Here is a 14,463-nt window from a genome sequence, read left to right as displayed (position 1 = left end):
TGGTTGGTACGTGACCTTAGACTTTTGTACCTTTTTCCCAATGGAAGAAGATGGAAGAGAGAATGTCCAGGGAACATCCAGAGCTGTGCAGGGCTATGGCTGTCCAGGGACATGATGTGGAGATGCCGGTGTTGGACTGGGATAAACACAGTAAGAAGTCTCACAACACCAGGTTAATGCACCTAACCAGCACGTCTTTTCCCTGTGGAAGGGAACTGGAGCACCCGGAGGAAACCCACGCAGACACGGGGAGAACGTGCAAACTCCACACAGGCAGTGATCCAAGCCAGGAATCGAAGCCAGGTCCATGGTGCTGTGAAGCTGCAGTGCTAACCACTGTGCCTGGAGTTTCTCATGAAACTGTGGGCCAGACCTGGTCAGTTTCTCCCTTATTTATTCTGTGCAGAAACTCTCGGATACAATGACTCATTCATTGCTCAGGTTTGCAGCATTCTGGCGGCTTTCAAAGAAATTGCCCGTCTCATGTCGGCTACCTCATCACCCTCTTACAATGAGCACCCGTGTGTCAGAAGGGTTCAGGCCATTCCTTTCTGCAGGGACAGTAACACTTCATCCAAAAGGAATGCATCTGCACCAAAGGAGTCTCTGAAATAGGCAGTTGTAGCCGGCAAACTCAGGTATCTTGTTGAAGGCTGAGGAAGTTGAGGTAGTGAGTCATTCTGGAAACATTTCTCCCCAGACCAAGGTAAAACCAGCACATTACCTAAGAGCATTACAAAATTCCTTTTCCTCAAATATCAGATAAACCGTTGGTAACCAACTGCCTTTTTTAGATTGAGTCCAAGGCAGCATCAAAGAGAACCAAATTAGACAAATTGAGAGTTAGGGGTGAGATGAGCTCCGTTTTAAATGTCAGCATGTCCAAGGAAAGTGGAGAATTGACTGATTGATTTGTTATTGTTACAAATATATTTGGATAGAGTGAAAAGTATTGTTTCTTGCACGCAATAGAGACAAAGCATACCATTCATAGAGCACATAGGGGAGAAAGAAAGGAGCAGATGTAAAATATAGTGTTGCTGTTACTGATAGGGTGTAGAGAGTCATAGAGCCATAGAGATTTACAGCATAGAAACAGGCCCTTTGGCCCAATCCCATCATGCCGTCCCTTTTTTTAACCCCTAAGCTAGTCCCAATTGCCCGCATTTGGCCCATATCCCTCTATAAAAGTGGAACTGAGCCACGACAGATCAGCCATGATCTTATTGAATGGCGGGGCAGGCTCGAAGGGCCAGATGGCCTACTCCTGCTCCTATTTCTTATGTTCTTATGTTCTTATGTTCTTACCCATGTAACTATCTTCATGGTTTTTAAGAGACAAAATTGTACCCGCCTCTACTACTACCTCTGGCAGCATGTCCCAGGCACTCACCACCCTCTGTGTGAAATAATAGCCCCTCTGGACTCTTTTGTATCTCTCTCCTCTCATCTTAAACCTATGCCCTCTAGTTTTAGACTCCCCTACCTTTGGAAAAAGATATTGACTATCTAGCTGATCTATGCCCCTCATTATTTTATAGACCTCTATAAGATCACTCCTAAGGCTCCTACGCTCCAGAGAAAAAGTCCCAGTCTATCCAGCCTTTCCTTATAACTCGAACCATCAAGTCCCAATAGCATCCTGATGAATCTTTTCTGCACTCTTTCTAGTTTAATATATCTTTTCTTTAATAGGATGACCAGAACTGTACACAGTATTCCAAGTATAGCCTTACCAATGTCTTGTACAATGTCAACAAGATGTTCCAACTCCTGTATTCAATGTTCTGACCGATGAAACCAAGCATGCCAAATGCCTTCTTCACCATTCTGTCCACCTGTGCCTCCACTTTCAAGGAGCTCTGAAGCTGTACCCCTAGATCTCTTTGTTCTGCAACTCTCCCCAATGCCCTACCATTAACTGAATAAAAATCAGCTTAATATGTGATAGGACCATTCAAAAGTCTGATGACAGCAGGAAAGACATGATGGCACAGTGGTTAGCTGCCTCACAGTGCCAAGGACCCGGGTTCAATTCCAGCTTTGAGTCATTCTCTGTGTGGAGTCTGCACATTCACCTGTATCTGCACGGATTTCCTACAGGTTTCCTCTCACAGGCCAGCAATGTGCCAGTTAGGTGGATTGGCCATGCTAAATTCTCCCTCAGGGAGACTGGCAGGGTAAATGTATGGGGTTACAGGGATAGGTCTAGGGTGGGAATTGCTGTTGGTGCAGGCTTGATGGGCCAAATGGCCTCCTTCTATATTGTAGGGATTCAACGATTCTAAGAAGCTGTTCTTGAGTTGGTTGGTACGTGACCTTAGACTTTTGTACCTTTTTCCCAATGGAAGAAGATGGAAGAGAGAATGTCCAGGGAACATCCAGAGCTGTGCAGGGCTATGGCTGTCCAGGGACATGATGTGGAGATGCCGGTGTTGGACTGGGATAAACACAGTAAGAAGTCTCACAACACCAGGTTAAAGTCCAACAAGTTTAGGTGAGTGACGAAGGTTTACGATCAATTAAACTTGTTGGACTTTAACCTGGTGTTGTGAGACTTCTTACTGTATCCAGGGACAGCCATAGTATTAGGGGGTTGGATGGAGAGAAAATTGTTGGATGTGTTCAGGAGGAATTTCTCATTCAGCATGTGGATGGCCCAACTGGAGAGGGGGCAAAACTTGACCTCCTCTTGGGAAATAAGGAAGGGCAGGTGACAGAAGTGTGAGTGAGGGATCACTTTGGGACCGGTGGCCGTAATTCTATTAGTTTTAAGACAGCTACGAAGAATGATAGGTCAGGCCTAAAAGTTAAAATTCTAAATTGGAGCAAGGCCTATTTTGATGGTATTAGGCAGGAACTTTCAAAAGTTAATTGGGGGAGTCTGTGTGAAGGCAAAGGGATGTCTGGTAAGTGGCAGGCTTTCAAAAGTGTGTTAGCCAGGGTTCAGGGTAAACACATTCCTCTTAGAGTGAAGGGCAAGGCTGGCAGAAGTAGGGAACCCTGGATGCCTTGGGATATTGAGGCCCTAGTTTAATGTTGGCAAGTGTGAGGTGGTCCACTTTGGTAGGAAGAATGGTAGGAAGGACTATTACTTACGTGGCGAAAAACTGCAGCAGGCGACGGTGCAGGGGGACCTCGGGGTCCTTGTGCATGAGTCGCAAAAACCCAGCTTGCAGGTGCAGCAGGTGGTCAGGAAGGCGAATGGGATGCTGGCCTTCATAGCGAGGGGGATTGAATATAAAAGTAGGGAGGTCTTGCTGCAGCTGTATAGGGCATTGGTGAGGCCGCAGCTGGAGTACTGTGCGCAGTTTTGGGCGCTGCACCTGCGCAAGGATATTTTGGCCTTGGAGGGAGTGCAGAGGAGGTTTACTAGGCTGATACCGGAGTTGAGGGGGTTGAGCTATGAGGAGAGGCTGAATAAACTAGGCTTGTACTCGTTAGAGTTTAGAAGAATGAGGGGAGATCTCATTGAGACGTATAAGATGATGAATGGGATGGATAGGATAGAGGTGGAGAGACTCTTCCCGCTCAAAAAAGACAGTAGGACTAGGGGGCACAGCCTCAAGATAAAGGGGAGGTGGTTTAGAACGGAGTTGAGGAGGAACTTCTTCACTCAAAGGGTGGTGAATCTCTGGAATTCTCTGCCCGTTGAAGTGGTGGAGGCTGCCTCGCTAAATATTTTTAAGAAGCGGGTTGATGGGTTCTTGATAAGAGAGGGGATTAAGGGTTATGGGGAGAGGGTGGGAAAGTGGAACTGAGCCACGACAGATCAGCCATGATCTTATTGAATGGCGGGGCAGGCTCGAAGGGCTAGATGGCCTACTCCTGCTCCTATTTCTTATGTTCTTATGTTCTTATGTTCTAGTCAAGAAGAAGAAAGAAGCACATGGCATGCATAGGCAGCTGGGATCAAGTGAATCCCTTGAAGACTATAGGAGTAGAGCTAAGAGAGAAACCAGGAGGGCAAAAAGGGGGCACGAGATTTGTTTTGACAGATAAGGCAAAGGAGAATCCAAAGAACTTCCACAAATACATGAAGGGCAAAAGAGTAACAGGGAGAGACTAGGGCCTCTTAAGGATCAATAAGCTCTTCCATGGGAGAATCCACAAGAGATGAGCAGGATCCCAGCTAACTACTGTGTCACCATGCCGCCTAGGAATTCAACAAAGCCCAGAGTCCCCTTCCCCTTCCCCTGGGGTCTATGGGCCTTAGTTTGAAAAAGCTAGTGTTTCTCTGTTCCAGCGAATATTGCACAGGGTGAATAGATTCTCAGTAAAGTGGATAGCAAGCTGGATAGCATCATTAGCTGTACTGTTAGAACGTTAAGAAGTCTCACAACACCAGTTAAAATCCAACAGGTTTATTTGGTAGCCAACGCCACTAGCTTTCAGAGCGCTGTTCCTTCGTCACGTGAGTGGGGAGTTCTGATCACAAACAGGGCATATAAAGGCATATAAGGAGAAGCGCTCCGAAAGCTAGTGGCATTTGCTACCAAATAAACCTGTTGGACTTTAACCTGATGTTGTGAGACTTCTTACTGTGTTTACCCCAGTCCAATGCCAGCATCTCCACATCATGACTGTCAGTACATGGCAGTGGAGCTGGTTAATCAGAGGCTCAGCTTCCCCATGTTTGCAACCCTGAATGGTAGTCAGGGAGTGTTTGTTTCAGTTAATGTGGCCCTCTAACCTCACACACACACACACACACACACACACACACACACACACACACACACACACACACACACACACACACACACACAGAGCATGTGTGTGTGAGGGTCTGCACTGAACAGCTGTTCCTTTCTATGCACGAAACTAGAAGTAACTCGATCAGGTTTGAACAAGAAGCTTCTCTGTGCTGTCTGCAGCAACCCTCTGAACTCTCCTGTTTATGCTCCTATTATTATCTATGTCCCTCCCTCTCCATTTCTGCCTGTATACTCCTTCTCAGTCTCATTACTGAAGATATTGGATATCCTTTCCCCAGTGTCTATTCTACTTACTCAGTGTCTCTTCAATTTTTTTTCCATTGACTAATATAGATCAGTTGGACAGCTTTTCAATAATTCATTCGTGGGACATGGGCTTTGCTGGCTGGCCAGCATTTATTGCCCACCCCTAGTTGCCCTTGAGAAAGTGGTGGTGAGCTGCCTTCTTGAATCGCTGCAGCCCGTGTGCTATGAGTTGACCCGCAATTCCCCAAGGGAGGAGATTCCAGGATTTTGACCTGGAGACTGCAAAAGAATGGCAATATATTTCCAATTCAGGATGGTGAATGGCTTTGAGGGGAACTTGCAAGTGGTGGCGTTCCCATGTATCTGCTGCCCTTGCCCTTCTGGACGGAAGTGGTCATGGGTTTGGAAAGTTGCTGTCAAAGGATCTTGGTGAATTGCTAGAGTGCATCTTGTAGATAGTACACACTGCTGCTACTGAGCGTCAGTGGTGGATAGAATGGATGTTCGTGGATGTGGTGCCAATCAACCGGGCAGTTTTGCCCTGGGTGGTTCTGAGCCGCTTGAGTGTTGTTGAGGCTGCACCCATAGTGAATAGAGCCGTGAAGGAGGCCTATATTGTGTTAGCGTTTATTAACAGGGGGTTTGAGTTTAAGACCTGTGGGGTTATGCTGCAACTATACCAGACGTTGGTGAGACCACATTTGGAATATTGTGTTCAGTTCTGGTCACCTCACTTAAGAAGGATGTGGAAGCATTGGAGAGAGTGCAGAGGAGATTTACCAGGATGCTGCCTGGTTTGGAGGGTAGGTCTTATGAGGAAAGGTTGAGGGAGCTGGGGCTTTTCTCTTTGGAGCAGAGGAGGATGAGAGGCGACTTAATAGATGTTTATAAGATGATGAGGGGGATAGATAGAGTGGACGTGTAGAGACTATTTCCTCAGGTGGATGTAGCTGTTACTAGGGCCATAACTATAAGGTTCATGGTGGGAGATATAGGAGGGATGTCCAAGGTAGATTCTTTACTCAGAGAGTGGTTGGGGTGTGGAATGAACTGCCTGCTATGATAGTGGAGTCGGACACTTTAGGAACTTTCAAGCGATTGTTGGATAGGCACATGGAGCACACCAGAATGATGGGGAGTGGGATAGCTTGATCTTGGGATTGGACATAGCTCGGCACAACATTGAGGGCCGAAGGGCCTGTACTGTGCTGTACTGTTCTATGTTCTATGTTCATCCAGGCAAGTGGGGAATATTCCATCACACTCCTGACTTGTGCCTTGCAGATGGTGGATAGGCCATGTGGTGCAGGTACGCCCATAGTGCTGTTAGGAAGCGATTTGCAGGATTTGCCCCCTGCGACAGTGAAGGAACGGCGATATAGTTCCACATCAAGATGGTGACTGAGAGGAGAATTTGCAGGTGACTGCTACTCTCAATTATTCTGCAGGTAATTGATCTTTTGAGTTTGGAAGGTGCTGTCAAAGGAGCTTTGGTGAGTTGCTGCAGTGCATCTTGTCGATGGTGCACACTGTACATCAGGGGTGAATATTGAAGGTGGTAAATGGAATGCCGATCAAACAGACTGCTTTGTCCTGGATGATGTTAAGTTTCTTGAGTGTTGTTAGAGCTGCACCTATCCAGACAAGCGGACAGTGTTCCATCAGACTCCTGACTTGTGTCTTGTAGATGGTGGACAGGCTTGGGGGAGTCAGGTAATGAGTTACTCACCACGGTCTCTGACTTGCTCCCTTTATAGACTCAGTATTTATACAGCTGGTTTAGTTTAGTTCTGTACTGTAGATATGATACAATTCACAAAGACCTGATTCAACACTGCAGATAAACTGATGATGTCACCACCTTTCCCAATCTAACCCACAATGTCAGAGCTTTCAGCTTTGGCCAAGAGGTTAACATTCTTACCGCAGGGTCAGAGGTTAAAGTCCCAGTGCAGAGACTAAGTGCAAAGTCCAGGCTGACACCACCATGCAATACTGAAAGAATGCTGCCCTTTTGCAGGTGCAGTTTGACAGGTCAGATACTAAACGGTGGATCTCTCCACTGGATATGAAAGATTGTGTGTCCAAAGCAGAGGCCAATAGATTTCTAGATACCACTGACATCAAGGGATATGGGGATAGTACGGGAAGATGGCGTTGAGCTGGAAGATCAGCCATAGTCCAGTTAAATGGCAGAGAAGGCTCAAGAAACCAAATAGCCTACACCTGCTTCTACGTTCCTGTCTCATGGCCTTGTTTTGAAGGTGAGTAGAGGGTTCCCCCCCATGCTAACCACTGTGCCACCATGCTTGTCCCACTGGCCAAGATCACATTGCTGTTTGTGGGAGCTTGCTGTGCACAAAATGGCTGTCCCAGCCACCAGTACCTTCTCCAGGGAAATTAGGGATGGGCAACAAATGTACCCCATGAACGAATAAAAGAGAAAGGTGGCTACAATTCAGAACAAAACTTTGCCTGTGAAGCACTTTGAGATGTCCAGGTTTGTGGAAGAAACTCAGGGAAGAAATAGAGAACGGCGACCGTTTCACTGAACAGCAAGCAAAGGAGAGATGATAGACCCACTGTAACAAAATCCTTTGCCTCCAGAGGGCTGTGACGCTGGAACGAGGATTAAAAGGCCGCATGCCAATACTGACATGGTCTAATTGGTTCGGTTGATCCCATTGAAGCTTGGTGTGAAAAGCTTGAGGTGAAAATAAGACCATAAGAATCTTAAGCATGAGATAAGCTGATTTGCAGCTTCAGACAGGTTAGTGGGGCACTGCCATTTGCCCCACCCATCGTTATCCTCCCTTTCCTATTCTTTTATAACCTCCACCAATTATCCTTTCTCCCCAAGGTATTCTCAAGGGCAGAAAAGACACATTTATTCCACAAATTCATAACCGCGTGACCTGCTCCGAGAAGGCCTTATTTTCTTTATTCATTTGACGGACACGGGTGTCGCTGTCTGGGCCAACATTTTGATTTGATTTGATTTATTATTGTCACATGTATTAGTATTCAGTGAAAGGTATTGTTTTTTGTGCGCTATATAGACGAAGCATACTGTACATAGAGAAGGAAAGGAGAGAGTGCAGAATGTAGTGTTACAGTCATAGCTGGGATGTAGAGAAAGATCAACTTAGTGCGAGGTAGATCATTCAAAAGTCTGACAGCAGCAGGGAAGAAGCTGTTCTTGTGTCGGTTGGCACGTGACCTCAGACTTTTGTATCTTTTTCCAGATGGAAGAAGGTGGAAGTGAGAATGTCCGGGTGCGTGGGGTTATTAATTATGCTGGCTGCTTTGCCAAGGCAGTGGGAAGTGCAGGCAGAGTCAATGGATGGGAGGCTGGTTTGTGTGATGGACTGGGCTACGTTCATGACCCTTTTGTAGTTCCTTGGGCAGAGCAGGAGTCATACCAAACTATGATACAACCAGAAAGAATGCTTTCTATGGTGCATCTGTAAAAATTGGTGAGAGTCATTGTGCACATGCCAAATTTCCTTTATCGCCCATCCTTAGTTGCCCTTGAAATTGAGTGGCCATTTCAGAGGGCAGTTGAGAGTTAACCACATTGCTGTGCCTCTGGATTCACATGTAGTAAGAAGTCTCACAACACCAGGTTATTTGGTAGCAAAAACCACAAGCTTCCAGGCCTCTGACCCTGTGTCAGGTGAGTGGAGAGTTCTGATCACAAACAGGGGATATAAAGACACACACTCCGTTTACAGAATATAGATTAGAATGCCAGTTAATCAAATCTTGAAGGGGCAGACAATGTGAGTGGAGATAGCATTAAGTATAGGTTACGCTTAAACTGTAAACTGAGTGTGTGTCTTTACATCCCCTGTTTGTGATCAGAGCTCTCCACTCACCTGCCGAAGGGGCAAAGCCCCGAAAGCTTGTGGCTTTTGCTACCAAATAAACCTGTTGGGCTTTAACCTGGTGTTGTGAGACTGCTTACTGCGCCCATCCCAATCCAACACCGGCAACTCCACATCATGATTCACATGTAGGTCAGACTGGGTAAGGCAGCCACATCATTTGAGGTGGGAGTTACATGTAAACCAGTGTGGAATAAGAGTAATAGATCCTTTTATATCCTTGGAGAAAAGGGTGCTGATTGGTTGGCAAATCAACTCTGATTGGCCAAGCTATTACCATGGAGAAAGTTGCCAGATTTATGGAATACAATTTCACGTCTTAACACGATGGGATTTGAATTCTTAGCACCTTGGGTGTAAGATCAGTTTCATATTCACTGCATTATCCTCCTTGACTCTGTACCAATGTAGAATACTATTCAAAGTTTAAATTTAAAGTTTATTTATTAGTGTGACAAGTATGCTTACACTAACACTGCAATGAAGTAATTGTGAAAATCCTCTAGTCACCACACTCCGGCGCCTGGTTGGATTCACTGAGAATTTAGCACGGCCAATGCACCCTAACCAGCACGTCTTTCAGACTGTGGGAGGAAACCGGAGCACCCGGAGGAAACCCACACAGACATGAGGAGAATGTGACCCAAGCCGGGAGTTGAACCCAGGCTCTGTGAGGCAGCAGTGCTAACTATTGTGCCACCGTGCCACTCATATTTCTCTCCCCAAAGTAGCTATAAGTTATTTATAACACGAATTTTAAAAACCATAAAATGGCACTGCGTAGCACAGGAGACCATCATAGGATGCCAACTTCTGATTTGATTTTACTTGATTTATTATTGTCACATATATTGGGATACAGTGAAAAGTATTGTTTCTTGCGCACTATACAGCCAATACCGTTCATAGAGTACGTAGGGAAGAAGGAAAGGAGAGGGTGCAGAATGTAACATTACAGTCATAGCCAGGGTGTAGAGAAAGATCAACTGAATATATGATAGGTCCATTCGGAAGTCAATTAGTCTCGCTCTTCCCCCATTGAAATTTAGAACATAAGAACTCGGAGCAGGAGTCGGCCATCTGGCCTCTCGAGCCTGCTCCGCTGTTCAATAAGATCATGGCTGATCTTTTTGTAGACTCAGCTCCACTTACCCGCCCACTCACCATAACCCTTAATTCCTTTACTGTTCAAAAATTTATCTATCCTTGCCTTAAAAACATTCAATGAGGTAGCCTCAACTGCTTCACTGGACAGGGAATTCCACAGATTCACAACCCTTTGTGTGAAGAAGTTCCTCCTCAACTCAGTCCTAAATCTGCTTCCCCTTATTTTGAGGCTATGCCCCCTAGTTCTAGTTTCACCTGGCAGTGGAAACAATTTCCCTGCTTCTATCTTATCTATTCCCTTCATAAACTTACATGTTTCTATAAGACCTCATCTCATTCTTCTGAATTCCAACGAGTGTAGCCCCAGTTTACTCAGTCTCTCCTCATAACCCAATCCTCTCAACTCCGGAATCAACCTAGTGAATCTCCTCTGCACCCCCTCCAGTGCCAGTATATTCTTTCTCAAGTAAGGAGATCAAAACTGTACACAGTGCTCCAGGTGTGGCCTGACCAACCCCTTATACAGCTGCAACATAATCTCACTGTTTTTAACCTCCATCCCTCTAGCAATGAAGGACAAAATTCCATTTGCCTTCTTAAATACCTGCTGCACCTGCAAACCAACTCCCTGAGATTCCTGTACAAGAACACCCAGGTCCCTCTGCACAGCAGCATGCTGCAATTTTTTAAAACTTAAATAATCATCCATTTGCTGTTATTCCTACCAATATGGATGACCTCACGTTTACCGACACTGTACTCCATCTGCCAGACCCTTGCCCACTCACTTAGATTATCTATATCCCTTTGCAGACTTTCAGTGTCCTCTGCACACTTTGCTCTTCATCCATCTTAGTGTCATCTGTGAATTATGACACACTACACTTGGTCCCAACTCCAAATCAACTATGTAAACAGTAAACAATAACAGTCCCAACAGTGATCCCTAAGGTACACCACTAGTCACTGATTGCCAACCAGAAAAACATTCATTTACCCCCACACTTTTCTTCCTGTTGGTTAACCAATCCTCTATCCATGCTAATACATTACCCGTAACACTGTGCACCTTTATCTTATGTCAGTCACCTGTAGCATCACATTTGCTGTTTCCCAATCTGCGGTAACCACTCCAGAGTCCAGTGAAATAGTAAATGCACTTGTGCATTTGCTATTTCTCCTGCCATCTCTTTTAGTACCCTGGGATGCATTCCATCAGGACCAGGAGACTTGTCTACCTTTAGCCCCATTAACTTGCCCAACACTACCTCTTTCATGATAATGATACTCTCTAGGTTCTCACCTGCCATAGCCTTCCTGTCATCAAATTGTCTCCCCTTCTCCTCCAATTTCCTGTCAAACGTCGCTATTGAATCTTTAGTATGATTTGAGCAAAGCTCCATTTGAAAGAGTAAATTAAACCCTACCCTAAAGGATCAACTCAGAAAACAATGTGATCAGATTGCGAAAGGCATGCAGCAAAAATTCATACCCTGTCGACAGGAATGTAAACAGGAAATGATCAAGCCAATAACTCAGGGCAATGTTGTTAAAACACAGTCATAAAAACTTGAGGCAATGTTGCAATTTTATGATAGAACCCTATCCCTCTGGAATAAGGCAAAAACTCAACTGCCAATTTTAAACACTTCAAAAGAACAGAGTGTGAATATTGCTGAAAAGAGACATGTTGCTGAAGTTTTTTGTCTTGCACTCATCAGAATGAACACAAGAGTGTCAAAAGTGATTAAGATAATCAGTCAAGCTCATGACTTGGCTCATTTACACTCGCCAGAAGTGACATATGTTCATACACATGGACCCTCTCTCTGCAAACAAAAGAAACATGCCCAGGCAACACGCTGGCCCAGTGGTTAGCACTGCTGCCTCACAGCTCCAGGATCTATATTCGGTTCCCGGCTTGTATCACTGCCTGTGTGGAGTTTGCACGTCGTCTGCGTGGGTTTCCTCCGGATGCTCCGGTTTCTGCCCACAGTCCAACAACGTATGGGTTAGGTGCATCGGCCATGCTAAATTAACCCTTAGTGTCCCGGCATATGTAGGTTAAAGGGCTCAGCGGAATAAATATGTGGGATTACAGAGATAAGGCCTAGGTGGGATTGTTGTCAGTGCCGACTCGATGGGCTGAATGGCCTCCTGTGGCAGTGTACGGATTCTATGATTCTATGAATATGTCCAAACCTTGTGCCTTTTTTGAATTACCCAGGGACGTGGAGAAGCTATAGTTCCCCATTGCTTTCTCCATGGCAATACCTCGGCCAATCAGAGTTGATTTGCCAACCAATCAGCACCCTTTTCTCCAACACTATAAATTGTGACTGTTTGAAATTTGGCATTCTTGCATTTGTCCTGATGAGCTCAAGATGAAAAACTTCGACAGCACGCCTCTCATTTCAACAACTTCAAAAGTAATTCTGTGAATTGCCCCAAGGTGTTGCGACAGATAAACGCAGGCAATGATATTCATTTAACTATTTCGTTACTAAGAAGTATCACTTGAAGGATCGTGAAGGAACATTGAACACGGGGTATTGGCAAAAGCTGAGAAGACATAAAATAAAACAATAGTGAAAGGAAGGATGGTGCACATTCCTGTCACATCAGGATGTCCCAAACCCCTCACTGCCAATGAGGTATCTTTGGAATAAAAGCATAAAATGCTGGAAATGCTCAACAGGTCAGGAAACGTCTCTGGAGAGAGAAAGAGACAGAGCTAACGTCTTAGATCAAGACATTTCACCAAACGTAGGTAAGTTATTCAAAATCGTATTGGGGATGTTGTACACGTAAATGGGGAGGGTGCGAAAAGGGAACCTTCTGCAATAGAGTGGAGGACAGGAGGGACTGGGGGTGCAAGGTCAAACTGAGTGGTAATGGGACAGGTAAAGAAATAAACCTTCAAAATGTGGTCACTATCGTAATGTAGGAAAGCCAATGGTTACACAGCAAGATCCCATAGACAACAACATAATAACAGCCAGTCGAACGACTTGAATGATAGTTAGTTGAGGATTGTGCTTCAGAATCCTGTACATCAACCTGAGAAGGCAGAAGAGAGTTTTGGTTTAATGTCTAATCCACATGGTGACGGCTCTGACAGCCCTCCCTCTGTACCGCACGGAAATGTCAAACTCCGTTGTGGGCTGAGTGGGACTTCAATCTTCAACTCTCTGGCCGAGGTGAATGGAATTACCTAGTACAGCAGCAAGAGCTTGGCACAGGTTTTATCTCGTTATTTTTTGGCCTCCTTCCCCCTCCACTGGTGACTATTTCACTGATTGCTCTTCTGCTGATTCTTGATCCCAATTTGGAGATGCCATCATTGGACTGGAGGATACACAGTAAGAAGTCTCACAACACCAGGTTAAAGTCCAACCAGTTTATTTGATGGTAAACACACAAGCTTTCGGGGTTTGCCCCTGCGTCAGGTGAGTATATCTTGCATCACAGAATCCTTCCCACAGTCCGCACAGAAAAGTCCTCACGTCCTTTCATATAGAGAGGCACGATGGCCCAGTGGTTAGCACTGCTGCCTCACAGCACCAGGGACCTGGGTTCAATTCCCAGCTTGGGTCACTGTCTGTGTGGAGGCTGCACATTCTCCCCGTGTCTGCATGGGTTTCCTCTGGGTGCTACAGTTTCCTCCCACAATCCGAAAGACGTGCTGGTTAGGTGCATTGGCCATGCTAAATTCTCCCTTAGTGTAACCCAACAGGTGCTGGAGTGTGGCAACTAGGGGATTTTCACAGTAAGTTCATTGCAGTGTTAATATAAGCCTATTTGTGACAGTAATAAACAAAATGTAAATTTAAACTTACACCTGACTCCATAGAATCATAAAATACATAGAACCCATACAGTGCAGAAGGCCATTTGGCCCATCGAGCCTGCACCACAGCATCCCACCCAGGCCCTCCCGTCTGCCCTATCCCGTAACCCCACACATTTACCATGGCCAATTCACCTAACCTGGGGGGGAACCAGAGCACCAGGAGGAAACCCATGCAGACACGGGGAGAATGTGCAAATTCCACAGACAGTGACCCAAGGCAGGAGTTGAACTCAGGTCCGTAGAGCTGTAAGGCAGCAGTGCTAACCACCGTGCCACCGTGCTGCCCTGAGTACAAATGCGGATCTTACCACTGTTAAAACCCGGGGAGCAAGGGTGAAGCAGCGAGTGAGTGGATTAAACTCAGTTATTCATTCTCGGGACTGAAAGTCCCTCTCCAGAACGAAGGTGACTCCTGCCCCAGCCAGGTAGAGTTGAAAAGTGGTGCCATGGTGCGGTTTTGGGCCAGTTACCAGACTGTGATGATACTGCATTCCTCGATTTACAGCGAGAAATGCATCAGATGTACCAACAGCACAGAGTGTGGACTGTGTGACCAAACTAAAAACATTCAGCAACACCCTTCTTTGACCCAATATCACAGTTTGGGGTGAGGTGGTAGCATACTGCTTTTAGATTTGGTTTGATTTATTAT

Source organism: Carcharhinus amblyrhynchos, chromosome 26 (assembly GCF_965287045.1).
Source record: "Carcharhinus amblyrhynchos chromosome 26, sCarAmb.v2.hapA, whole genome shotgun sequence".
NCBI lineage: Eukaryota > Metazoa > Chordata > Chondrichthyes > Carcharhiniformes > Carcharhinidae > Carcharhinus > Carcharhinus amblyrhynchos.
This window is presented reverse-complemented; position numbering follows the sequence as displayed.